This window comes from Podarcis raffonei, chromosome 2 (genome assembly GCF_027172205.1).
Source record: "Podarcis raffonei isolate rPodRaf1 chromosome 2, rPodRaf1.pri, whole genome shotgun sequence".
NCBI classification, from domain to species: Eukaryota; Metazoa; Chordata; class Lepidosauria; order Squamata; family Lacertidae; genus Podarcis; species Podarcis raffonei.
The window spans coordinates 110,181,520-110,209,206 of record NC_070603.1 but is presented as its reverse complement, the minus strand read 5'-3'; the positions used below and the strand labels follow the sequence as shown (position 1 = coordinate 110,209,206).

The 27,687-nt window shown below is 46.2% G+C and overlaps 1 protein-coding gene and 1 pseudogene across 1 annotated transcript in view; one reads left to right on the top strand and one right to left on the bottom strand.

Moving 5' to 3' along the window:
• The window catches only part of LOC128408640 (oocyte zinc finger protein XlCOF6-like), a 96,852-nt gene that overhangs the window by 30,121 nt on the left and 39,044 nt on the right, over nt 1-27,687 (bottom strand). The gene's annotated exons all lie outside the window — the stretch shown is intronic.
• LOC128408746 (nurim-like) lies at nt 17,026-26,103 on the top strand (annotated as a pseudogene).

The following is a 27,687-nucleotide window of genomic DNA, read 5'->3' as shown; positions in this document are numbered from 1 at the left end:
CACCACCCTTTTATGGAGTAATATCATAAAAATTTATATCAATGGAAAGATACAGTGGTACCTCGGGTTACAGACGCTTCAGGTTACAGACTCCGCTAACCCAGAAATAGTACCTCGGGTTAAGAACTTTGCTTCAGGATGAGAACAGAAATCATGCTCTGGCGGTGCGGCAACAGCGGGAGGCCCCATTAGCTAAAGTGGTGCTTCAGGTTAAGAACAGTTTCAGGTTAAGAAAGGACCACTGTAATTTAAAGTACCACTGTAATTTAAAGTAGAATGTAATACAACTTTTAGGAAGAATTACGACATAAATAAGCAGGACATTTGTCAGTGTGTTATGTGATTGCTATCAAGTTGGTTGAGGATTTTTTTGTTCTCTCATTTAGTGAACTTGTAAAATGTAATAACATTAAATAAATGGCACAAAGAGTTGAGTTGGTGATTGCGGGCTTCCGGTCTGGATCGTGGAGGAAATGGAGGCGCCCGGGGCTTCGTCCGAGTAAGATAGAGCCTTTAGGGGGATTTCAGGTGACCGAGGGGAAGTTTTAGGGCTAAAAAAGAAAAGCCCTCACAAAACTCTGCAGAAGAGTGGGGCTCCAACGGGGTCCAGCTGAGCCCCAGGTCTTCCGTCAAACCGGCTCCCGCAACTGCATCAGCAGCGGGTCGGGGAGGGGAAGACGGTCGAGGTGGGCTGTCGGCTCCAACGCACACATGAATATCCAAAGCCTAAAAGCCGCCCTCTGAAGTGACAGATTTTTTGTTATAAGTTAAAATAAAAAGAAGCTTTTGGAGAGGAATTAAAAATATTTGGACTTAAATTTGAACTTCAAAGTGTGAAGTATTAAAAATGGAAGCCGTGCTTCCGCTATTCAGGGGAGAACCCTGCAGAGACGTTTTGTGAATAAGATGAAATGAGATGAAAGCCCCCAAAAGTCTACATTACAGCCTCTGAGTGAAAGCAAATGTATTTTTAACCCTAAAATTTCTGCTTTGCTGAAAGAACAGGATTTGTAAATAGTTGCCTCTCAGTTTTGACAAGCTCTGCAATTTGAATATCCAACACCTTGGAAATTTTTGAGACATCCAACAAAGTCTGGCAGGATTAGACCCTGTGTAGCTGGAGGGGTAATAAAAAAGGAAAGTGGCCAACATATAGAGATTTGTTAATAGAAGAGGAGAAAGGTTTGAAATTTAAAAGTTATGAAAACTTGAAAGGTACTTTACAAAGTTGGTTGCGTCACAGACAAATTAATGAGCAATTTAAAGAAGATAATAAAAGGGGGTTCAGCTATACTATCTCAAACTTTCAAAAGGAAATTGTGGAGGGAAATACCAAATTATTGAAGAAAGCATATAACATTTTGCTATATGGAGAGACTTTAGATGAGAAGGTAAAATCGGCCCAAGTAAAATGGGCTCCGGATGTTGGGCTTAATATACAGTTGGAGGAATGGGAAAGTTTATGAAAACAAATGTAAAGTTTACAAATTGTATATCATTAAGAGAAAATTACAGTGGTACCTTGGGTTAAGTACTTAATTCATTCCAGCGGTCCGTTCTTAACCTGAAACTGTTCTTAACCTGAAGCACCACTTCAGCTAATGGGGCCTCCTGCTGCTGCGCCGCCGGAGCACAATTTCTGTTCTCATCCTGAAGCAAAGTTCTTAACCTAAGGTACTATTTCTGGGTTAGCAGAGTCTGTAACCTGAAGCGTCTGTAACCTGCGGTACCACTGTGTTTGAAAATGATATATAGATGGTATATCACACTGGAAAAACTGCAAAAATGTATAAAACAGGATCCAAGATATGTTGGAGATGTAAAGAGAAAGATGGTACTTTAAAGAATACTGGGAAATGATATATAATGAACTGAAAAAATGTTGAAAGAACCCTTTGTTTAAAAACCAGAATCTTTCCTGCTTCTAATTTTAGATCATGATACATGAGAGGGAAATTGGACATAGTTTATGTATGCGACAACAGCAACAAGAATTTTATTAGCACAAGTATGGAAAACAGAAAACGCCAACAAAGGAAGCAGTGCAAGCCAAGCTTATGGACTATGCGGAACTGGCTAAGCTGACAGAGAGAATACATGAGAGAGACAACATTGATTTCAAAAAAGAGTGGGAACCATTTATAAACTATATAAAAAGACAGTATAAAGATATGGACTCATTGGCAGGTTTTGACAACTATATAAGAAGCAAAATCAGCAGAGTATAGAATTTGTTTAATAAATCAATACGGAAATATGGGGGAAGCCAAAGAGGAGGGAGGGGAGAGATACGGATATAGAAATCTTTCAATTAAGATTTGTGGAAATTTGTTGTTATAATTTGAAAATTCAATAAAAATAAAAAAATTTAAAATGTGTTGTGCGATTGCTATCAAGTTGGTTGAGGTTTTTTTCATTTAGTGAGCTTGTAAAACGTAATAAAATTAAATAAATGGCACAAAGAGTTGACTGGTCACCTAGAAAGGGATGTAAAATAGTACTATTAAGTGAACAAGGCTACCGTTATGAAGATATTAGAAGAAAAATTGGCAGAAACTTAACCAAAGGGGGCATTTCTAAATTTTGGAAGAGGTATAAGGAGACGCAGTCACTACAAAATCAGACTGGGCTAAACCCATGTTAACTGGACAGGCCATAGATTGTTTAATGAGCCCAATGCCTGGGAGAAGAGGAATGCTTTTGCCTGGTGTCTAAAGAGAAGGAAGGTGGGACACTGAGGTTCACTTCCGAGGGTCTTCTGCCAGTTCCCTCCCTGCAAGAAGTGAGGTTACAGGGAACCAGGCAGAGGGCCTTCTCGGTGGTGGCGCCCTCCCTGTGGAATGCCCTCCCTTCCAATTTCAAATAAACAACTATCTGACTTTTAGAAGACATCTGGAGGCAGCCCTGTACTGGGAAGTTTTTAACGTTTGATCTTTTATTATGGTTTATCTAAGTTGTAAGCCACACTGGAAACCCAGCCAGAGGGGCAGGTATTATTATTATTATTATTATTATTATTATTAACCTGCCCATCAATGCCCAAGCCTCTTCCCTTCCCCGCCTCCTTCCAGGCAAATCCCTTTGCACCAGATCCGGGCAGGAAGAAGCTTCTCTCTTTCCACAACGGGAACCCCCCTCCCCCACCTTCAAGGCCCCATTAAGAAAAACAGCTCCCTTTCCTCCCTTCTCTTTTTCTCCCCGCCCGGAACTTGTGCAGGCCGCCTCTCCCCGTCCCGGGGCTTCTCATCGTGGACCCCCACCCCTTGCAAAGCCCCTTCCCTCCTTCCCCGCCGCTGGCTTTGCACTCACCCAAAATCCTGACGCGGCAGCAGCTGCAGCGACCCTGGGCAGCGGGGGCAGGAATAGGAGCCCCGCCTGGGAGGCACCCCGCTTAATTAGGAGGCTTAATTAGGACGAAGCAGACCCCTTCCCTCCCTCCTTTGCAAGCCCCGATTTTATCTCCGCTGATGAAGCCGGAAGTCAGGTGACTCTGGCGAGGAAGGAGAAGTTTCTCCCCCCCGCCCCAGCCTCTTTCCTTTCCTCTGATAACTGGGGGAAGGAGCAGGACCAGCCAATGGGGAGACGAGGGAGGGAAGCTGGGCTTCCAGTATAGGGAACATCAGCTACTTTGGACCCCGCCCTCCTGCAAGAACGTATTGTAATCAATAAACTCTTCACTGCCTCACCCGTTTGGTTCAGATTGTATTTCAAGGAGGGATCAAGGGTCTCATGACCCACTCTTACAATGTAGGAAGCAGCTCACAGCAAAAAAAGCCTAATGACTCTTCTGGGTAAATGAATAAATTATTTTAATAAATATCTAAATGGAGAGCATATTTTACATTCTCACGTTCATGCAAACATGGTTCCACTACAACCTCACTTAGTCCCCACTTCCACCTCAGCAAAGTGTTCTTTATACAGAAATCTCCTGAAAAGAAGTCTCTCTATTTACATTATAGGGAGGGACCACTCTCTGACTGGCTTATTGCACCTTCATAACACCCTGTGTCTTTTGCAGTGTCCTGTATTCTCCTCACAGACACACAGAAACAGGGAACAGTGACATGCAGCAGCAGCAGCAGCAGCAGCAGCAAGACAGACACGCTGTCAAAGAATACCTCCCATTCGACCACTCCCATGAATCTTTGGGGGGGGGACCATGTACTTTAGATGCCTGCCAAATGTACGCTACGGATGTGAAAGCAATATTCTTCACAGGAAATACTGAAAAAAGTGGAAGGCAGTTTTAATTTGTAAGGAGAGAGGGGAAGTTCTTTGCTTTGCTTTCAATCGTGACAAATAAAGAGATAAATTTAAAAAGCAACCCCGATTTTCAGTGCTTTCTTTTTAAAGCAAATATGGTGCCGGTAATCACCATGAAATTGTTACAGTAAGTGTAATACTTTGAACAGTTTGGGGAAAAGAGGTTCTGGTACTGCGTAACCTTGAGTACCCCGGAAAAAAGACCCCTTTTTCTTTTTTTAAAAAAAGCACCATAATTGCATGGGGGGGATTGGGGGGGAAGACAATCAACACTGCCAGTAGTACCTGTATGCCACCATATACACAAGAACTCTGTAGCAATGAATCCACTAGCAAATGGGAGGGGGGTGATGGGTGATAAACAAATCTAAACAGCATCTCGAGTGCTGAGATCCCATCAAAGGGAAGGGAAATGTGCACATGCCCTACAGCTGTGATAACATCTCTCTGAACGTCTTTATTTTTTCATACTATATCCATAGTTCCCTCAACCATTCCTTAACTCCAACTCCCATTAGCCCCTACTGGCGTGGCCAATGGCCAGGAATAACAGAAGTCATAGCCTAGTGTTAACGGAACGCAGAGGGCTCTCTTGGACGAAATGAAGACACCAACCAGAGCAATTCAGAGCAAAACAGCAGCCAGTAGGCTTGGTCTTTATTTGCAAAGACTGTCGCGACAGGGCCCCCACCGCCCACAAGGTGAAGCAAGATGGAAGCCCCGAACAAAGGGAGACCCTTACTTTTATTACTTACTAATCCCCTTGGATACACCCTCAAATTACATCATATTTACATCATGATTACATTAAGAACAGGAGGAGTTAGGGGAGGAGTAGGGCAGGTAACTCGAGCATCTTCACACCTGGCGAATGCCCCCCTCCTCCCTTACCAGTGAATCACCTGGGGAGAAACAAAGGGAAGGGGCGCCGCTTCCTGCCCCCTGGGGGAACCCGGTCATAGTCCTTTTGTTTTGGCCGAAGCTGAATACACGATCGTATGCAGGCTATTGTGTCTTCAGCCGGTTGGTCGTCTAAGCCCATCAAGCCGGCTATCAGGATGGTCAGGTCATCCGGGTGGAGTACTGTGTACGTGCCTGCTCGGTCGAGGGATTATGGCTGGTTGGTACCAAGTCACCCCCCTTTGATAGTCTTTGTGATTTGGAGCCGAATAAAAGTGGTCCGTTGAAAATCCGAGGTACGGTTGATTTTTGGTGAATTTCCGAAGAAAAAGGTTGTTGAAGTTCAAAGCACTCTCAAGTTTAGATACAATGTAGCAACATTTGATTAGATCAGTCACGGTCAATTGAGTCCGGAAACATTGTATTAGTGAGCTGTCAAAGTGGGGAAGCGGTGGATGCCGGCTGCAGTACCAGCGTAGCCGCCACTAGGGGCGCTGTTCGCTAATGCTGATTGGTTGAGACGGCAGCCGGCTGACCCAGAGTTCGGCCGCCCGGTCTACTGAGGGGAATTACATGAAGGGAATCGGGATTCTATAGAGCTTGTCAAAATAGCGCTTCCTTATTTACGGAAGGCTTTCTTTAAGGAAACAACCCTCTAAAGGGACGTCTCCCGGATGGGGATGGGTGTGTGTGTGTGTGTGGTGCTTGTGCATTACAAGTGAGCGTGTGGAAGAGACAGGGGGGGGTTTCCGGCCACAGTTCCCCCCTTCGGAGATAAGATTGCGAAGGTGGAAGACCGCGCAATCCTTCTCTCCGCACAAATCAATAAAAGTCTGACAAGTCATACCTAGGACTCAGGCTCTGCGTGTTCTTCAGGGGTCCCATCTCGATGAGGGTTGATGAGGTCCTTGGGGCAGGCGTGGATGTTCGCGGACGGAGAGTTGAAGCACAAGAGCCGCAGTTTTGACAGCACATCGGGAAGCAGTGAATGGCGCAGCAAAAAACAGCAATGCAGATGGTAACAGTGATCAGAATCAGGAGTCCGTTTCCCATGAGTTGTTTTATCCATGCGGACCCCGGCAGCCAATTCCAGAACTGAGCATCCGACAGTCCCTCATGCTGAATGTCCTTAAGTTCATCCGTCAGTTTGTGAATATTGTTGAGATGTCCAGTAATATTTAGGGTTTGATCGGAGATGTATGTGCAGCATTCGGTTCCCACAAGGGCACATACTCCTCCGGTCGAAGCCAGAACATAGTCCAAAGCCAAGCGGTTCTGAATCGCCGTTTGCCTGACCTCTGTTAATTCCGTTAGGATAGATTGGGTGGCAGCATTGGACTCTTCCATAAAATTTAGGAGAATGTCCGTTAGCTTGAGAATGTCAACATGGTTGGAACCAGCTCCGTAGGCGGGAAAAAGGGCCCGGCCATAAGTTTCTCCATTGGCTGTCACGTCGGAGAGCTTCGACAAGTCTTTAGCCCTTTTGTTGCGCCTTCTTCCGGGGGGGAGATCGCGGGTGACTCGGATCCCGGGCAAGATCAGTCCGAGGTAACAGGTTCCTCGGGAATGGGGGCTGGCCCATACATAGCCACGGTGGCCACATACCCAGAACAACCCTTGCAGGCACGAATCTATGCGACCGGTAAGGAAGGCGCGAAAGAAGCATTGGGAGACGGGGGAAGGGTCCCAGGAGTCAGGCAAACTCATAACGCGTCTCCACGCAGACAGCAGGCTGGGATGGGTGGAGGGGTTGCCCTGTTGCCATAGGGTGATTCTACCAGTTAAAGTGATATCAATGGTGTACTTACAGGTGCTGTCGCCAATGACTTTGTCCTCGCCGCTGAACTTCCGGCAGAGGTCGCCTTTAGTGGGTCCGTTGAGGTAGATGTACTGGTGGGTCAGATTTACAGCGGTCAGGTTCCAAGACCGTACGTCCGCGGAGAGATGTTGTTGTAGAGTAAGGGGTACTCCGAGGAATGGTATGCCACTGTGGAGGTGTGCGGGGGCATTGGCACAGATCCAGCAATTGTCCGTGGTTGTTTGTTTGGCAATTTGGGAGATCAGTTTCACGTAGGTATTTGAATGCCAGGTGGACAGAAGGTCATTATTGGTGGTGGGGTTTTCAGATATTGACAGTTCCCCCCTTTGTCGAGGTGCGGTCCCAGCGGGGTGAAGTGGATCTTGTCGGAGCAAGTAGGTGAGGTTCGTGGTCAAACCTCCGCATCTTTGTGGTCCGGTGGTGTCCCATTCAGCTGGTGGTGCAGTGGAGTGATGCCAGCCTTCAAGGTATGCCTTGCCGTCCCAGGTGGTAGCGGCACCAATGTCCCAAATGCAACAATATCGTCGGAGACAGACTCCTTGTAAGGTGGTGTGACGGGGGGCAGTGTCGACTCTTTGGCAATAAAACCCGTAGATTAGGTGGTCTGTGGGGTGATTTTGGTCAGTGTAGACCGACTCACCACCACCATTGTCTAGAAGTGTCCAGTTAATTGTTTGTTGGGGTGTGCCGTCGGAAAAGGTTGTATAAGAGCCATTGATGCAGTGGGCGCGGTACCACGGGCCATCTCGGGTGAGGATGAGTTTTCCAAGTGGCGTGTAGGAGGTAGAGCGAATAAAGAGTTCCCAGGATTGGTGTGTAGTAAGAGTCGGTAGTACGGAGTGTCGGAGAAGGGTGCGGGTCTCGGGTAGACAGAAGTCGAAGTCCCCCAAGCGATCCAATGTTCCGGCTTTCACCATGTCAATAATCCCGAAATGAAGGTATTTGTATTGAGTTTGTAATCCAGGGCATGATGCATGTGAGGCGGTGGTGAGGTGAGAAAGGGTGGTTGCGATGAGGATGGAGAAGAGGAAGAGTTTGGGTGCGTTGGTGTCCATGGCGTGTCAGCTGGTGAAGCTGTCAGATGAAGCTGTCAAAACGGGGCTGTCAGATGAAGCTGTCAAACGAAGCTGTCAGATGAAGCTGTCAAACGGAGCTGTCAGATGAAGCTGTCAAACGAAGCTGTCAGATGAAGCTGTCAAACGAAGCTGTCAGATGAAGCTGTCAAACGAAGCTGTCAGATGAAGCTGTCAAACGAAGCTGTCAGATGAAGCGTTGGGGATTTTACGGAGTCGGAGGCGGATTGGTGGTTGCTCTGCGTTTTCTGTAGTCGTGATGAGTTCAGAAGACCAATGGGCGGGTGAAGTTGGTGGTTCGGGTCCGGTCTGTTGGGCCCGATTCGTGCCCCGATCAGGTCCGGTCTGTTGGGCTCGATTCGTGCCCCGATCAGGTCCGGTCTGTTGGGCTCGATTCGTGCCCCGATCAGGTCCGGTCTGTTGGGCTCGATTCGTGCCCCGATCTGGTCCGGTCTGTTGTTCCTCTGAGTCGGTGTCGCCGTCTCTCGGTGTAGTTGGGGTGCAGTAGGGTGAGTCGTCCGTGGGAGGCTCGGGTGGCGATGCGGGCTTGCAGCGGGTGTGGTGTATCCAAGCTGTCTTTTCTGCTACCTTAACAGAAGTTGGGGTGGTTAAAAGTACTTGGTAGGGGCCCTCCCAGGTGGGCTGTAGGGGTACCTTTTGATAGGTTTTGGCTAGTATCCAGTCACCTGGCTGGTATGGGTGGACGTTCTCATCCAGTGGGATGTTCTGGCTTGCAGCTGCATATTTGTGAAGAAGGGTTAGTTGCTTCTGGAGTTGCGTTACATATTTGGTTAGTTCAGATTCCCCGACCTCCAATTCTGAGGTAGGGAATTGAGTGTTGTATACGGGGGAGGGTCTGCCAAACAGTAATTCATATGGTGATAGTTTAAGGCTACCGCGGGGGCATGCCCTTAAATTATGTAGGACTAAGGGAAGAGCATTTAACCATTTAATCCCTGTGTCTCTACAGAGTTTTCCTAATTGGGACTTTAGTTGCTGGTTCATTCTCTCGACCTGCCCGGAAGAAGGAGGGTGGTATGGGGTATGTAGCTTCCACTTTACCCCTAGAGCGTTGGCTACATGTTGGATTATATCGGATGTGAAATGTGAACCCCTGTCGCTGTCTATATGTCTGGGGACACCGAACCTTGGTATTATTTCCTGTAATAGGATTTTTGCAACTATCTGGGCAGTTGTTCTGCGAGTAGGGAAGCACTCTACCCACCCGGTTAATTGATCAATGATGACAAGAGCGTGTTTGTAGCCGTGGCAGGGGGGTAGGTCTATGAAATCTACTTGGAGACTTTCGAAAGGGACGAAAGCCCATGGCCTGGCTCCCGGAGGGCACCTAGCGGTGTGCTTTGGGTTAAAAGCTTGGCAAGTGTGGCAATTTTTGACGGCAGCTTTTGCGGCCTGGGTGAGACCAGGGGCATACCAACAGCGCTGCATTGTATCAATAAGTTTGTCTCTTCCCCAATGTGTGCGTTGGTGTAATATCCTTAAATGCTTGGGTACCCACAATCTGGGCATTATGAGTCTCTTGTCTGGGAAATACCAAACGCCGTTTTGTAAGTGGGCTCCTTGCTCTTCCCAACCTGTAATCTCTTCTGGGGTCGCTGTTTCGTACATCTCGGTAAAGTCTATGTCTGATGGGACCTGGGGTCCTTGGAATTCGTTGTCTGTAGTGAGGGGTAGGAGGGCTGCTTCCTGCGCCGCCCGATCGGCACATCGATTTCCTATGGAGACCTGGTCCCGCCCCTTAGTATGTGCTTTACAGTGGACTACCGCGATGGCTTCGGGTAGGTGTATGGAGTTCATAAGTCGCTGCACTAAGGCAGCGTGTGCAATTTGGGTACCGGCTGCCGTCAAGAAACCTCTCTGTAGCCAGATTTGCCCGGTGGCGTGCACTAATCCAAAACAGTACTTTGAGTCTGTGTAAATATTGATTCGTTGCCCTGCACCTAATTCACAAGCTCTGATTAGGGCGATAAGTTCGGCGGCCTGTGCGCTGTATTTTGGGTGCACAGGCCGTGCCTCTAGGGTCTCACTCCCAGTCACTACAGCATACCCAGTTTTCCGCTCGCCATCTACAATCTTGGAGCTTCCGTCAGTGTATAAAATGAGGTCGGGGTTCGTTAAGGGGAGGTAATCGAGGTCTTCTCGTGGTTTCTCCACATGGCGGACTATTTGTGAGCAGTCGTGGTGTGGAGTACCATCGTCGGGAAGGGGCAAGAGGGTTGCGGGGTTAAGCGTGTTCACTCTCCTTATGGTTACGTTAGACGGGCTGAGGAGGATGGCCTCGTACTTGTTTAAGCGTTGTATGGTGAAGCGCTGACACCCTTGTAAGCTAAGGAGGGTGGCGACAGCATGGGGAACGTTGACGGTTAAGTTGTGCCCCAGAACAGTCTCCTGTGCTTTCTCTAGGAGCAGTGCCGCTGCTGCCACCGCTCTAAGGCAGCCCACATGCCCTAGTACAGTGGTGTCTAGCTGAAGGCTGTAGTAAGCGACGGGTCTGTTTTTTCCTTGAAAGGGTTGGGTAAGGACCCCGGAGGCTACCCCTTTGTTTTCGTGTACATACAAGGAAAAGGGTAGCCTATAGTCTGGGAGTCCAAGGGCAGGCGAGGTCCTCAGTTCCCTTTTAATGGACTCAAAAGCTTCGAGTGCCTCTGCCGACCATTGGAGTTGGTCGGGGGAGTCTTCGTGTGTCATTGCTGTAAGTGGCCGGGTGAATTCTCCATAGCGGGGAATCCATGCGCGGCAAAACCCACTCATTCCGATGAAGCCCCGAAGTTGTCTTTTAGTTTTTGGCAGGGGTAATTTTGTTATTGCCTCGATTCTGTCTGTGGTTAGAGCACGAGTGCCCTCTCCTAGGATGTGGCCAAGATATCTGACTTCCTTTTTGCAAAACTGTATCTTTTTTGGGGATACTTTGTGTCCCTTCTGCGCTAGTATGTTTAGGAGAGTTATAGTGTCGGTTTTGCAGGATTCGAAGTCTTGAGCACAGAGCAAGATGTCGTCTACGTAAAGCCTGAGAGCGGAGCCTCCTGGCAGTGTCACGTCAGCTAAATCTTGATGAAGTATAGATGAGAAAATTGCTGGGGACTCTACATATCCTTGGGGTAATCGGGTCCACGTTAGTTGTCCTGTCTGCCATGTGAAGGCAAATAGGAATTGGCTGTCTGGGTCTACGGGGATGCTGAAGAAAGCTGAACATAGATCTATGACGGAGTATACCACAGTTCTCTCCGGAATCGTGCTCAAGAGATGGTGTGGGTTAGCTACCACAGAGTGCCTGGGGATGACGAAGGCATTCACGAGCCTGAGGTCTTGTACTAGACGCCATTTGGTGGGATTGGTATTAGGTTTCTTGACGGGGAGAAGGGGAGTGTTGCAAGGGGAGGCGCATGGGACTAAAACCCCCATTTTCAGGAATTCGTCGATCATCGGGGTCAACCCATCTATGGCCTCTTGAGGAAGGGGATATTGTTTGGTGCACGGGAAGGGTAGATCTTTCCTGTAGTTTACTTTTACCGGGGTTGCAGATTTTAAAAGTCCTACAGAGGTTGACTCAGTTCCCCATAGAGAAGGGGAGACGCTATTTAAGAGTTCAGGCGGAAGGTCTATGGTGGGATTGTGGGCTTCTTGTAACATTCCTTGGAAGCTGAAGATGGATTCGTTAGGCATGTGCAAATAGATTCCTTCTTGTCCGCATTGTATGGTAGCGTTTAATTTACAGAGCAGATCCCTCCCCAAAAGGTTGACGGGGCTAGATGTGAGCAAGAAGGTATGTTTGACAGATAGGGGGCCGACGGAGACTTTTGCAGGTTTGGAAAGAGGGCAGTTCCTGGGAATTCCATCCAGTCCCATTACGGTTCTGGTTTGTTCCCCGGGGGTCAGATGACTATTTGTTAGGGTGGAATAGGTAGCTCCAGTGTCCAAGAGGCAATCATAGGGTTGCCCGTCTATTTGCATGGTGCAAATAGGATCGGAGGAGGATAGTTGTAAAACGGGACAAAGAAAGGGGAAAGAGGCGGGATCTGCTTTTAATTGTCAATGCTCTTGATATTCTTGTACGGCCATTTCGCGGGCTGGGCTGACGGGGTTGGCGGCCGGTTTGAAGGGGTTGAGAGGATCTTGAGCGTGATTCCTGGGCCTTGGTTGTGGGGGAGCGAGGTTAGTTCGATGTTGTGTTTGGACCGTTGGTGGTATATGTCCGTATGGGGGGTATGATTCCCTAGATTTGGGGTGTGAAGGTTCACGGTAGTCTGGTCTGTATGGTCTCGGATCTGTGTACTCGGATCTTGCAATTTCTGGCAGTAGGGGGCAAAATCTCCTGATGTGTCCTACTTCTTCGCAGTTATAGCAGATACGTTTGTCTCGGTACTCTGGACCGTTTGGTTTGTTTCTATCCTTGTATGGTGGGACCCCTCCTGCATATGCTAATACCCTCGGAGAGTCGGGTTTTAAATCCTTTCTCCTCCGTTCGTCCCTCGAATTAAAGACTGATTTGGCGATGGAAAGGATTTCACTAATGGTCTTTCCGTCGTATCCAAGGTGTGCGTTTAGGGCTTTTCTGATATCCGCTGTAGCTTGGTCTTTGAAGAAGCCTTTAACTATAACCTCATGTTGGGGGCTTTCTGGGTCTATACCACCCCAGGTTTTAATTGCAGAGACTAAACGGGAATAATAGTCGGACGGATGTTCCTCTGGTCCTTGAAGGACGGCTTGGACTTTAGTCCAATTTACGGTTCGCTGGCCAGCAGCTTTAATTCCATCTAGGATGGCCTTTTTGAAAATTTTTAGGGCCCATACGCCATTGGTGGAGTTGTAGTCCCATTCCGGGTCGTTAAGTAATGTCTGGGCGGTCAAAGGGGCCATGGAGGCAGGTCTATTTAATTGATAGTTTTCCCGGTTTAGAGCCTCTCCTGCCTTCGCTAATATTTCTCTCTTCTCGGCCTCGTTGAAGAGGGCTCCGAGTAGCATATGGACGTCCGCCCATGTGGGGTTGTGTGTGGAGAAGATGGTGGCCACCTGGCGGTGGCACTTATCGGGGTCGTCTCTCAAGGAGGGCATTTTGTCGGACCAATTCATCAGGTCTGACGTAAGGAAAGGTTGATGTGTGAAGACCATGCGAGGCGGGTCTCCCTCCTTCACCGGGGGTATGGGCAGTGCCCTTAAGGGAAATGCGCCCTCTACATCTCCGTTGAGTAATGTCTCCCTAGTCCGCGTTCGGCTGGCAACCGGTCCATCTGACCCCCCATTAGTGTGCTGTCCGTTGGGAAGGGCCGGTACATCCAAAATAGGATGGTCCTCTCTAGTCTTAGAGGTGCCAGCGGAAAAGTCCGGCCGTGATATGGTCGCTTCCACTCGGGGAGGGGTAGTGACTGGGGAAGTGGTCGTGTCTTCTCCCGGCCCGGTGCTCCCCCCAGCGGGTCTCGCTCTGGCCTCCGGTAACTGGGGGGCTCTAGGTTCGGGGTAGTAGAAGGGAACAAGAGTTCTATCCAGTTGTTCTTCCTGGGCCCTGATTTCATCATATGGGGGAGGTCGGGTTGTTTTTAGAACGGCCATTTGGCGGACGATATGCGTTTGCTGGTCCCTAAACAACTCGCGAGCCTCGACAAAGAGATTGAGGTAATAGATTTGGCGAGGCTTCTCGTCGGCCAGATAGGATTTAAGTGCTTGCATCTTCACAAGGTTGAAGGAACCATGCGGTGGCCATTGGGCAGGCGGTTCCAGATGATGGGTAAAAGCGACCCACGAAATGTTGCAGAGATCCCTCAGTCTGGATTTTGAGAGTCCCTTTCTCCCTCTCAATTCCTTCCAATTCAAAAGAACGAAATTCAGAGGGGTATCGGGATCTTCTTCAGGGCAGAAAGGCTTCATGGAAGCCTTGTCGCCCTGAGAAGCCCAATCAGAGTGTTGGGAAGCGTGAGCTCCCATCTCTCTGATACACAAGGATGGGGTATTTCGCTAGCGGTGCGCACTATAACAAACAAAGGACAGACAAGGGGGGACGAGGGAGGGAGGAAGGATAGGGAGGGATAGAAAAAAAATAGTATTTGGTCAGGGAAATAGTTATTTTATAGCATAAGGGATTTATTTTGTCAAAACGGCTCTATTTATTCCTACTTAAACTTGATCCTGTCTACCATTTAACTGTACTCAACATATTACTCTTGAACCTTAAACATCTGCCTTAAAGTCACGGGTCTCTCTTTCTACCCGATACACAGTCACAATTCCTAAATTCTACCTCAGTATCATGCGCGCAACTAGTCCTAGTGTGGGGCCCCAATTTGTGAACCACCCCTCTACCCCCACGACAGCCTCCTGCCTAGCCTTTCGGACTAAGTTCGGAATTCCCTACTGAACGCTTGCGCAATGCAATGCCAGATCGGGGTCCGAGAAACAGATCAAGTTATGAAGAGAAGCAAATGACCTTGCGTTCTCACATACCCGGGTCATCCTCAACAAGAGTCGCCAGGCAGGAGGGGCGGCTTCATTTGCATATTTAGGACAGGGAGAGTGAGAGAGTACTTTGAAGGACGCCTCCGGACGACTCCGAGGGAGGGACGTCAGGGAAAACAGTAAAGAGCCACGCTTTCCCGGACTCAATTCCAAGACGGAAAACGGGGGAGAAAAGGAGAGAGTGAGGTCGGAAGGACGCCTCCGGACGACTCCGAGGGAGGGACGTCAGAGAAACAGTAAAGAGCCACGCTTTCCCGGACTCAATTCCAAGACGGAAAACGGGGGAGAACAGGAGAGAGTGAGAGAATTAGCGTTCCCGGGCGACTCCGAGGGGTAACGCTGGAAACAAAGTACCACAATTTCCCCGGCCACGCTCCGAAAAGGAAATTGGGGGAGAGAAAGGAAAAGTGATAGGCATACCCGGACGACTCCGAGGGGTAACGCCGGAAAACAGTAAAGGGGTCACAATTTCCCCGGCCACACTCCGAAAGGGAAATTGGGAGAAAAGGGAAAGTTTTAGACGTACCCGGACGACTCCGAGGGGTAATCGTCTGATAGTAAAGTTCCGCGATCTCCCTGGCCACACTCCGAGGGGGAGAATCGGGGGAGAAAAGGAGAGTATCTTAGCCGTACCCGGACGACTCCGAGGGGTAACGCTAGAAATGAAAGAAGGAAAGTCTGGCTGTCGTGGAGTCGTAACTTTACCTCCCCCCTCCCAGTGTATTTTCTTCAAACCATACTCACGTTCGAAGATGTCCCCCGCAGATCCCGGGATCCTTTCCTTTAGCCGGCTTTACCTCGCCTTTGCTCTCCCTGGTTGGGCTTCTGGTGACGGTTGATTACCGCCCACAAAGAGGAGGCAGGGAGAGGAAGAAAAGGGATCCCTGAGCTAAAGATGCCCAGTGGCGCCCGATCCCCTCTATCTCCCCTCTCACCTTTGCAGGAGAACCAAGTGTCCCTGAGCACGGTCGCCAAACTGTTAACGGAACGCAGAGGGCTCTCTTGGACGAAATGAAGACACCAACCAGAGCAATTCAGAGCAAAACAGCAGCCAGTAGGCTTGGTCTTTATTTGCAAAGACTGTCGCGACAGGGCCCCCACCGCCCACAAGGTGAAGCAAGATGGAAGCCCCGAACAAAGGGAGACCCTTACTTTTATTACTTACTAATCCCCTTGGATACACCCTCAAATTACATCATATTTACATCATGATTACATTAAGAACAGGAGGAGTTAGGGGAGGAGTAGGGCAGGTAACTCGAGCATCTTCACACCTGGCGAATGCCCCCCTCCTCCCTTACCAGTGAATCACCTGGGGAGAAACAAAGGGAAGGGGCGCCGCTTCCTGCCCCCTGGGGGAACCCGGTCATAGTCCTTTTGTTTTGGCCGAAGCTGAATACACGATCGTATGCAGGCTATTGTGTCTTCAGCCGGTTGGTCGTCTAAGCCCATCAAGCCGGCTATCAGGATGGTCAGGTCATCCGGGTGGAGTACTGTGTACGTGCCTGCTCGGTCGAGGGATTATGGCTGGTTGGTACCAAGTCACCCCCCTTTGATAGTCTTTGTGATTTGGAGCCGAATAAAAGTGGTCCGTTGAAAATCCGAGGTACGGTTGATTTTTGGTGAATTTCCGAAGAAAAAGGTTGTTGAAGTTCAAAGCACTCTCAAGTTTAGATACAATGTAGCAACATTTGATTAGATCAGTCACGGTCAATTGAGTCCGGAAACATTGTATTAGTGAGCTGTCAAAGTGGGGAAGCGGTGGATGCCGGCTGCAGTACCAGCGTAGCCGCCACTAGGGGCGCTGTTCGCTAATGCTGATTGGTTGAGACGGCAGCCGGCTGACCCAGAGTTCGGCCGCCCGGTCTACTGAGGGGAATTACATGAAGGGAATCGGGATTCTATAGAGCTTGTCAAAATAGCGCTTCCTTATTTACGGAAGGCTTTCTTTAAGGAAACAACCCTCTAAAGGGACGTCTCCCGGATGGGGATGGGTGTGTGTGTGTGTGTGGTGCTTGTGCATTACAAGTGAGCGTGTGGAAGAGACAGGGGGGGGGGTTTCCGGCCACACTAGCATAGTTCAGTGGGATGTGGGCAGGCCTTAGGTTTGCCTGCTCTTGCGCAACTGTCAATTTGGAAGCTTCCACTGTTTTTCAGACCAAGGGCCAGATTCCCTCCTAGATCGCCTTCCAGGGGCCACATGCCAGGGCTGGGCAGGGTGAGAGAGGCAAACGTGGGTCAAACAAGGAGCGCAACTTTTGCCTTTCTACAGGAAGTTATATCTGATACACAAACACATACACACAACTATCTGCCCTCTACTATCTATCCCTCTACTAAAGAGGGAGGAGGCATTGTCAAGAGTTGAAAGGTACATCCCAGCTGGCTAAGGGGCGAAGCAGAGCCATGGATTCAGAGCAGTGAATTCAGAGGACCACAGACCACATGTGCATTTGGCCCCCCGGGTCTGAAGTTCTCCACCCTTGGCACATTAACACCATGTGCAAACCAGGTAAGTGTAAAGAGTGCCGTTTCAACCCAACCGTGGTGTCTATTTTATACAGGAATCAGTTGCGGCAGCAGACATGCAGCCTCACACCTCTAGACCTGGCTTGGCATCAGAGATGAGGTTGGCAACCAAGATTTAGAAAGCTGAGGCATCTCTGTCCTTCAAGGGCACTATACCACTTTAAACAGTCATGGCTTCCCCCAAAGAATTCTGGGAGCTGTAGTTCGTTAAGGTTGCTTGGAGCTGTTGGGTAGAGTTGCCATGTTTTGAAGAGCAAATAAAGACGGTGCTTATGATGACTCTCTTTTTTAATACCTCTACTATATGTAGGCTATCAAAGCTGTGATGTATTGTTGGGGGACGGGCAGGAGAAGAGAAGAGGACAGCAAGTCTTCAACCACCAGTTATATCTATATCTCATCCAGAAAGTATAGCCAGAGAGATCTTAGCAAATTTATCCACTGGGACAGAAATTTTACCCCTCAAAAAAAGAGGACACATAGCAACCCTTAAAACCCTTATTTCTCTCAAAGAGTTACAATTCCCCAAGTTCTCTCTACGTATGATATCTCTGGGAGATCTGTCGCTCGCGGCGATCAAACCTGCAACCTGCGCACTATCGGCACCACACTCTAACTAACTGAGCTATCCAGAGAACACCAGCTTGTGGAAGGATTGTTTTAAGATGATGATAGAGAGAAGGAGAGAGAGAACAAATTGTCTCTGGGATCCGTTTCTGGGCTACTATCTGAGCTCCTCTGCCAGCCCCCTGCTGGATGCACTAGGCCTCACCTTGAGCAAACCTCTTTTTGCAGATGCTGATCCTCATCTTCAATGGGAAGCTGCCCTGAGGGATCCCAAGATTCTGCGGCCACTAATGGTGGACGTGGGCTTAATTGTCCTCTTCATCCTGGAGCACAGTGTCATGGCTGCTCAGCAAGTCAAACACTGGACCAGAAGTTGTTACAGAGATCTTTCTATGTCTTCTGCACAGCGCTGACTCTCCAGGTAGAGGTATCAGTTTGGGGCACCAAAATGGGGGGAGAGCGGACTTCCGGAGGCGGCGCCAACGGCAATGGCGGTCTCCTTCTGAGTAGGAGGGAGAAGCCCTGCAGAAAGTGGGTCTGTCCGCTACGGCGAAGCGGAGACCCAGCTGGAAATCGCAGGCAGAAGGAGCCTGCGAGCGTGGGACTCGGCGGGCACCCTCAGCGCCCCCCGATTTAGCGAGGGAGCCCCGTAAGGGGTTCCGGAGCGCAACGGGAGCGGCGCGGTGCTGTGAGTCGACTGCTGCTTCTGTGGGGTGAGCGCTGTTGCCGGAGAGCGCTGACCTTTTTCCTGTGAAAATTTGGCTGCTAAACGACTACCCGTGAGTAGGTGAACTTAAAAGATTGGACTTGAAGGGGGGGGGAAAGCGTCAATTTGGCACTGAAGCGGAAAGGTGTAAACAGGAAGTCCGCCTTTCCGTTTTGTAATAGATCAAAGCAAAGACGTTTTATGCTAGTACTTTGAAAGCGGAGCTGCTAAAGTTTTAAATCCAAGCATTAAAGTTAAAGAACTCCCCCCCCCCAGACTAGGAGAGGGGGGGAAGCAAGGAAAGTGACTTTATTTCTTCTGGGAAAATTAAAAAAAAAAATTTTTTTGGAATCCCTGGGAACGGACTGCCAGGCTTATGAGAACTGTTACATTGAAACTTGCACTACCTATGGACATTGTAATCTTTAAGGTTTAACCCTGCAAGGAGATACATTTTGAGAGTCTTCTTTGGACTGGAAATTGTTGCATGTTTTTATTGAAGGGGACATGGAAAGTTAGAAAAGACTTTGTTACTGTGAATTCTATGGCTGATACAGTGTCCCCCTAGAGGACTATTGAAGTGTGCATCCAGCTGGGGGAATTTTCCATTGCTGACATTAGGGAATTTCCACAGTAAGGCCTGACCGTGGGACTGACCTTGACTGAAGATAAAAGGGGATGACTGATCAAAGAGCAACAAGATCCAAGGGCAGAGCACAACAGTCTAGTACAGTCTCCCAGCAACGTAGAGCATCTGTACCCGGCCTCCCTGTGACTCAGGAGGAAGATTCGGGGCAAGCTGAGACAAAAGGAATGGCCTCAGAAGGGGAATTTACATCAGTACTGAATAAAATTTTTGAGAAATTGGAAGGCCTAAGCAAACAGGTTTCAGACCAATCAACCAAAATTGAAGGGAACACAGCCAGCATTAATTCAAACACAAAAGTTATTGAAAAACTGTTGGAGGAATCTGCGTCCACTAGAAAAATAGCTGAGGAAGCAAAAGAAAAAGTTGTGGCTGTGGAGGAAGAAATTAAACCTATGCGCAAACAGATTGGGGATCATCAGGCTTTATTGTCTATGATCGAATTGAAGGAGAAACAGACAAACCTGAGGATCAGAGCTGTGCCGGAACTTGAAAAGGACAATCTGAGTGACTATCTTACACAGGAATTTGGGAAATTTTGGAATTTGGAGCTGGAAAAAGATTTTAAGATAGTGAGCGCCTTCAGACTTGGAAGAGGGGGGAGGAAAAACAGGGTGAGAGACTGTTTGGTGACCCTCCGTACGAAGGAAGAGAGGGATAAAATATTGAGTGCACACTTTCAGAAGACCTTAGAGATCAACGATTCCAGAGTCGAGATTTTTAAGGATATACCGAAATATCTTTTGGACTTGAGAACCAACTACGGAGACTTGGTGGCTTTACTGAGAAGGAATTGCATTGCCTTTAGATGGGAATTCCCCCAGGGACTATCTTTTACCTTCAAAGGGAAAAAGTTCAAAATTAGATCAGTGGAAGACAAGGAAAAATTTCTGAGAGACTACGAAGAAGACCTACAAAAAGAAGCGACAGAAGAGCTAAGAGCCTTGAGACCAGGAGTTTTAGACATAGCACTACCACCTTTGGGACCTGACAAATCGAAAAAAAAGATACCACCGCAAGAACTAGATGAGCTTTTGGGAGCAGTTGGAGGAAAATAGAATAAATACATCATGTCTCTGCAACTATTAAGCTGGAATATTCACGGTTTTAACTCCCCGGAGAAGAGGAGGAAAGTATTTCATTTATTGAAAAAGGAACAATTGGACTTAATTTGCTTACAGGAAACCCATGTGATTAGGCTCCATAGGAAAGTTCTGATTAATAAAAGATTGGGCCAAGAATTTATTTCATCGGACAAAGTTAAAAAGAGAGGAGTTGTTATTTACGCCAAAGAGAGCCTATCACCGAAATTTGTTTTTAAAGATGAACAAGGAAGATTTGTTGCAATTGAGATTCAATCACAAGGAGAAAAATATTTGATCGTAGGAGTGTATGCACCAAATGAGGGGAAGTCTGAATTTTTTAAGAAATTGCATGAGACATTGTTGGACTATATGGACTACAACATCATTATGATGGGAGATATGAATGGAGTGGTATCTACAAACATGGATAAGTCGCAGAGACAGGTGGTAACTAAAGATGGCAGACTACCAAAAACCTTTTTTGAATTGACTGACAATATGGACTTGATTGACATTTGGAGAACCAAGAACCCCATTGGAAGAGAGGGAACATTCTTTTCTGAAGCCAATATGACCTGGACAAGAATTGACCAAATATGGATAACTAGAGGACTGGCACCTAAGACTCGAAAAGTGGAAATTTGCCCAAAAACTTGCTCCGACCATAATGCAGTGAAGATGGAGATGAAATTAACAGCAATCGGTTCCTTCAGATGGAGGATGAATGACACCTTGTTTAGAGATCAAGAGGTGATCAAGAAGGCCCAAAAAACATTGAGAGACTATTTTGAGATAAATTTGAATACTACGGTTGAAAAAAGGATAATCTGGGACGCAAGCAAAGCGGTTATGAGAGGGTTTCTGATTCAACAGAATGCAATAAAGTAGAGAGCTCAAAATGAGAAAAAAGACAAAATTTTGGAAAAAATAAAAGAAGGAGAGAAGAAACTAAGAGCGAAACCAAAATCGCAAGAGATTCTGAGAGAAATTAAGTTATGTCAAGTACAATATATGCAAATGATAAACCAGGAAGTGGAATGGAAAATTAAGCAGATGAGACAAAAGACATTTGAATCGGCTAACAAATGTGGGAAACTGCTAGCTTGGCAGATGAAGAAAAGACAGAAATTAAATACCATCACAAATCTGGATGTAGATGGAAAGAACATACAGAATCCATTGGAAATTAGAAAGTGTTTCCAGAGATATTTTAAACAACTATACACACAAGGGCCACAGAAAGAGACTGATCTAGACCAATTTTTGAGAAAAAATGGACTACAAAAAATCTCTCAAGAAAATAAGACAATGTTGAGCCATAAAATTACAGAACAGGAGGTGGAAGGTGCCATTCAGAATATGCAGTTGGGTAAATCTCCAGGGCCAGATGGTTTAACCTCCAAATACTATAGATCTTTGAAAGATTGGTTAATTCGGCCACTAAAGGAGGTCTGCAATGAGATCCTAGAGGGGAAAAAGGCACCGGAGTCGTGGCAGGAAGCCTATATTACACTTATACCGAAAACTGAGTCTGAAAAGACGCAACTCAAGAACTATCGCCCCATATCCCTGCTTAATGTGGATTACAAAATATTTGCTGATATTTTGGCTAACAGGTTAAAAAAAGTATTAGTGGAAGAGATTCATAAGGATCAAGCTGACTTTCTCCCAGGTAGACACTTGTCTGACAATACGAGGAATATAATTAACATTTTGGAGAAGCTGCAAGTGAACATAAATACAAAAGCAGTTTTAATTTTAATTTTTATAGATGCGGAGAAAGCCTTTGACAACATTTCTTGGAGTTTTATGAAGAAAAATCTTCAGGGGATGGGGGTGGGCCAAGGGTTTGAAAATGGCATAAGTGCAATTTACTCAGAACAAAAGGCTAAATTAATTGTTCACAACGTGGTGACAGAGGAAATTAAGATAGAGAAAGGTACACGACAAGGTTGCCCAATCTCCCCATTGCTTTTTATTTCAGTCCTGGAGGTTTTATTAAATATGATTAGAAGGGACCGTCTGATTAAAGGTATTCAGGTCGGAGCTAAACAATACAAACTGAAGGCTTTTGCAGATGACCTAGTTTTAACGTTACAGGAGCCAGAATCTAGTACGAAAAGAGTATTAGAACTGATTCAAGAATTTGGTCAGGTGGCAGGATTTAAGTTGAACAAGTCAAAAACCAAAGTCCTTGAGGAAAATTTAACACCGATTGAGAAAGAGAGGTTTCAGAAGGAGACAGGTTTAACATTAGTGAAGAAAGTTAAATATTTGGGGGTTAACATGACTGCTAAGAACTTAAACTTATTTAAAGATAATTATGAGAAATGTTGGACAGAAGTGAAAAAAGACTTAGAAATATGGTCAAATTTGAAGCTTTCCTTGTTGGGCCGAATTGCAGCTATAAAGATGAATGTATTGCCAAAAATGTTATTTTTGTTTCAATCTTTGCAAATCTTGGACAAGATGGACTGTTTCAAGAAGTGGCAGAGAGACATTTCTAGATTTGTCTGGCAGGGCAAGAAGCCCAGAATAAAATTTAAAATACTAACCGATGCAAAAGAAAGAGGTGGATTTGCCCTGCCAGACCTTAAACTTTATTATGAATCGGCCGCATTTTGCTGGCTGAAAGAATGGCTGCTTCTTGAGAACACAGACATTTTGGATTTAGAAGGTTTTAACAATGTCTTTGGGTGGCATGCATATTTGTGGTACGACAAGGTTAAAGCACACAAAGCATTCAAAAACCATATTGTCAGGAAAGCATTGTTTAATGTTTGGATAAGATACAAAGACTTATTGGAGAATAAAACCCCAAGGTGGTTGTCACCAATGGAAGCAAAGGCTCTGAAAAAGTCCAATATGGAGGCCAAATGGCCGAAATATTGGGAAATATTGGAACAAGAAGGAGACAAATTGAAATTGCAGAGTTTTGAGAAATTAAAAGATAAGGTGCGAGATTGGCTACACTATTATCAAATAAGAGAGGCCTATAATTTGGATAAAAAAATTGGCTTCCAGGTGGAAAAATCAAAATTGGAAACTGAATTGTTAGAACCCAAAACTAAAACACTTTCAAGAATGTATAACTTGCTGCTAAAATGGAACACGCAGGATGAAACAGTTAAATCTGCAATGATTAAATGGGCACAAGATGTCGGTCATAACATTATGTTTGCTGACTGGGAACAGTTGTGGACCACAGGTATGAAATTTACGGCATGTAATGCCCTAAGAGAGAATATTATGAAAATGATATACAGGTGGTACATGACACCAGTCAAGCTTGCAAAAATATATCATTTGCCCGATAATAAATGTTGGAAATGTAAAGAAAATGAAGGTACATTCTTTCACCTTTGGTGGACGTGCCCAAAGATTAAGGCTTTCTGGGAGATGATATATAATGAAATGAAAAAAGTATTTAAATATACCTTCCTGAAGAAGCCAGAGGCCTTTCTCTTGGGCATAGTCGGCCAATTGGTACCAAAGAAGGATAGAGTTTTCTTTATGTACGCAACAACAGCAGCAAGAATACTCATCGCAAAGTACTGGAAGACACAAGAGCTACCCACCCTGGAAGAGTGGCAGATGAAGATGATGGACTATATGGAATTGGCAGAAATGACTGGCAGAATCCGAGACCTGGGAGAAGAGGCGGTGGAGGAAGACTGGAAGAAATTTAAAGTATATCTTCAGAAATATTGTAAAATTAATGAATGTTAAATTTATGTTTGGATTGGCAATAAGTGGTAATTAGCAACAAAAGTTAATAAGAATATGTAAAAAACGAACTGATAAATGGACGAAAATATTGAGTTATAATATGCTATGATATAGAGTTAAGATAAATGAAAAAGGGTAAGAATTTGCTGAATTGATTATGTAAATGGGAATACAAAAGGGGGAGGTGTGAGGAGGTCAAGGAAACAAGCAAATGAACTTAAAGATATCAAAAAATGGATTTGTTCTTTAATTTTTTCCTACCTATTTGTTTTTTGTATTTTGTATTTTTTTTTCTTGTTTGTTTTTCTATGAATTTTTGTATTTTTTTTGTATTCTTTTTTCCTTTTTTTTATTTTTCTCTGTGGTTTTTCATTCTGTAAATCTCTGTGTTTTGTAAAATCCGAATAAATATCTTTAAAAAAAAACAAAATGGGGGGAGAGCACTGAAGAGGAGGAAGAAGTCCCACAGGCAAGGTAACAGAGCAACTCAGAGTGAATTCTTGCCCAAGTCAGAAAAGCTAAGCTTGGAATGCAGAATCAATCTTCCTGGCATGATGCTGTTCGGATTTCATACTCTGCACTTTCATGGAAGTGATATTTCCAAAGCAAATCCCCCAGTTTCAGCGTTAAGTCTTTGCTCCTTGGTACAGTTTATTTTGAGCACAGAGCTCCCAAACTCACATCGTTAACTCAGCATAGCCTTCATTATGTTGTGAAGCAAAACGTATCATTGCAATGATGAGGACTAGAATCTTGCACAATTTAAAAACAACAACCCAGTGCGGATATGATTTGTATGATTTGGCTAATGCCTGCAGGTCCAGCGGATTTTCTACAATGTGATCGCAGTTTTGGAGTCCCAAAATGCAGCCACATTAGACGTGTGCCTGCAGGAGAATCTACTTCTATCTAATGCGCCTTTTCCTTCCCACCTAGCTGCTGATGAGGTACTGGCAGCCTGTGCAGGATGCTCCTGTGCTCTGGAATACGAGCAGGGAGCCGTGGGTCACTTGGGTCCCTCTCATGTGCTTCATCCTCCACGTCATTGCTTGGCTGGTCATCTTTAGCATCCTCCTCATCTTTGACTACGCAGAGCTGATGGGGGTCAAACAGGTACCGCGCAGCTTCCCTTTTCCCATCTAGAGAGGCCACCGTCCGGTATTTGGTGGCTGAGCTCAGCGAGGCTGAATGACCCAACCAATGAGGGTGATAGAAGATATTTCCTCCTGCTGTAAAATATTTCTAAAAAGAGAGGTCCCAGGGTTGAAGCAAATTTGGAAGCCATGACCTCTCTCTTGGAAGCTGTTAATGTGCTCTGGCTTTACAGTGATAGCAGTTAGGGGGGGTGCATTGGATTTGGATGAATTCTGAGGGATTTTTAATAATAATAATAACGATATTTATTTGATTTTAAAACTATAAGATCATAACAATACACAGAACATCCACATTTGGAGATTCCTCATAATCTCTGGACTTCCCACCTTCCCCTCCGTGGGTTCTATTATTAAACCTTTTCTACTGCACCTTTTTCAATAGTCCCTATTTTATATAAGTCCATTATCTCCACAGTACCTGCTATATTGCGAGTGTTATTGCAATCCTGCTAGTGTTTTCGTCTGTTTAAAGTGGTCTCCAAGATAAATTATAAACTTTCCCCATCTAACAAAGGATGGGGGAAATTTATAATTTATCTTGGAGACCACTTTAACAAAGTTCTGGTCTTCTTGGTTTCTGAAATTTCCAGTCAGTTTTGCCATTTCGGCATAGTCCAACAGTTTAATCTGTTATTCCTCCTTGGTAGGGACTTTATCTTCTTTCCATCTCTAGAATTCTGAGGGATTTTTGGCCAAGGCAGTGACCGCAGAAGCAATTAAATGTTTTCTCAGCAGTCCAGATAACAAAACGTAAACAGATCTCACATTCCCCCTTTGTGAATATGTAGATGCCCAATGTGTACGCAGGTCTAAAATGGTGTCGTTTCCTCAAAAGATTTGTGTGTCTGCAATGGAAACTGGTGTTTTTTTCCTTCCACAGGTTTACTACCACTGCCTGGGCATGGGGGACCCTTTGGCTGTGAAGTCCATGCGTGCTGTCCACCTCTTCTCCTACCTTTGCCACCCTGTGTACCGGAGGTTTCTCCTCATCCTGTGGGCCGTTCCCTGCCTCTCCCTTGAACGCCTGCTCCTCGTGTTGCTCTTCACGGTCTACATCACCTGCGCCCACAACCTCGACCAGCAGGACTACCTCTACCTGCAAGCTCAGCTGGACAAGAATGGCCCCTCCGTCCTTAAGAACTGAACTGGTGTGGCCCCAATTTTATATGTGGGTGCTGGTGTCCTAGTATATTGGGGCCTGAGAGCCTGGTACCTTGCACTCTTCCATGCTAAGCACTGAACGATGAAATGTGCCTTATATCTCCTTTTGCTTTTACGCACTCGGGACTTGAGTGGTCTATAAATGGGACCTAAGAGTTCTGACTTCCAGCAGGCCTACTTTGCTACAACTCTTAAAACACATATAAGGAGTTCTATATGGTGATGCCAGGTCGAGCCACATGGCCCAGTAGGTTGGAATCCTTGAGGAAAGAGGTGGAACTCCAAAGATGGCAGAATTCAACCCCAAGTTCCTTGGAGGGAAGTCTCTAGAGCAGGGGTGGGGAAAGCCTATGGCCCTCCAGAAGTTGGTGGACTTCAGCTGCCATCAACATGAGGTGGTCAGGTTGTTGTTGTTTGAGGGAGGCTTTTTTACGATTCACAACTGCAGACAGCAGGCACGTAGCTCAACAGACAAAATGTTCCCAATCTCTGGGAAAGCTGGGCCCTGTGGAATCAGTGGGGCACTGCCCCAGTAACCTCAGTCTGCCCCCAGCCATTCCCCACCTGCTAGCTGGCTTTACTTCCAACCAGTCAGGGGGTGGCTCTCTCTGTCATGGGCTCTGCTGCAGTCCTTTCTGCCCAAGAGGACACCAGGCACACCTGACTGGGATTCTGCAGCTGTTAAAAAGCATAGCAGATGCCTCAGCTGAAATTAATTATAATAGCAAAGCATTAGAACTGGGTTTTGCCATTCATTTTTTGCTACAGAACTTCTGCCCAAGTGATTTTTAAAGTATAGGATTTTTAACTTTGATTCACAAGCAAGAACTATTTTAAAGAGGTAGCAGCCTAGATAATTGGTGGAGTGGGCTGTGAGGTTTTTTTGCTTTTTGCAAATATACCTCTTCAGCACAGTGTCTTCCAAATACATTTCTGTTCCAAGAAAGCAATCAGAATTCATTGCCCATCCTCTTGCTTCTGTCGCGTCAATTCAGTTCCAAAGCATTCTGAATTCCAAGGCCTACCTGGGCTGAAGAAGACAAGGCCTTGAGAAAGATTCTGGTCAAGATGGCCGTCCAGCAGTGGACCACCTGCCTCTCAAACCCAAATATATCTCCATGCGGTGGGTGACTTTTAACTCGCCCCCACCCATCAGAATTAATGACAAAAAATATGATTTATGTGATCTTTGAATCAAGTACATTTACAGGCAAAAGCGGGCTGGGGGGGCAGGGGTTGATTCTAGGATTATGTCTCCAGGCTCTACCTAGCAATGGTTGATCTTTGCCTTCATTTGTAACTCAATGCCTTTAACATCCACTAGCATTTATTTTAAAATGCTGATAATGCTTTCATTGTAGCTTTTTTTTTATTTCTGTACCCCCTTGCTAACAAAGTATTTTTATACACATGAAAAGCAAATCTTGGATTGAGAAGATAATGGTTTGTAAAGTAAAAAAAAGGGTGTGTGTTTTTAAAAAAAGTTTATGTCTGTCTCTGTTCTGAAATTTGGTTTTAATGTAAAGTGTTTCAATATATTTGGGTTTGTTTATTAAGCAGAAGTGATGAGCTGCTCCTGGA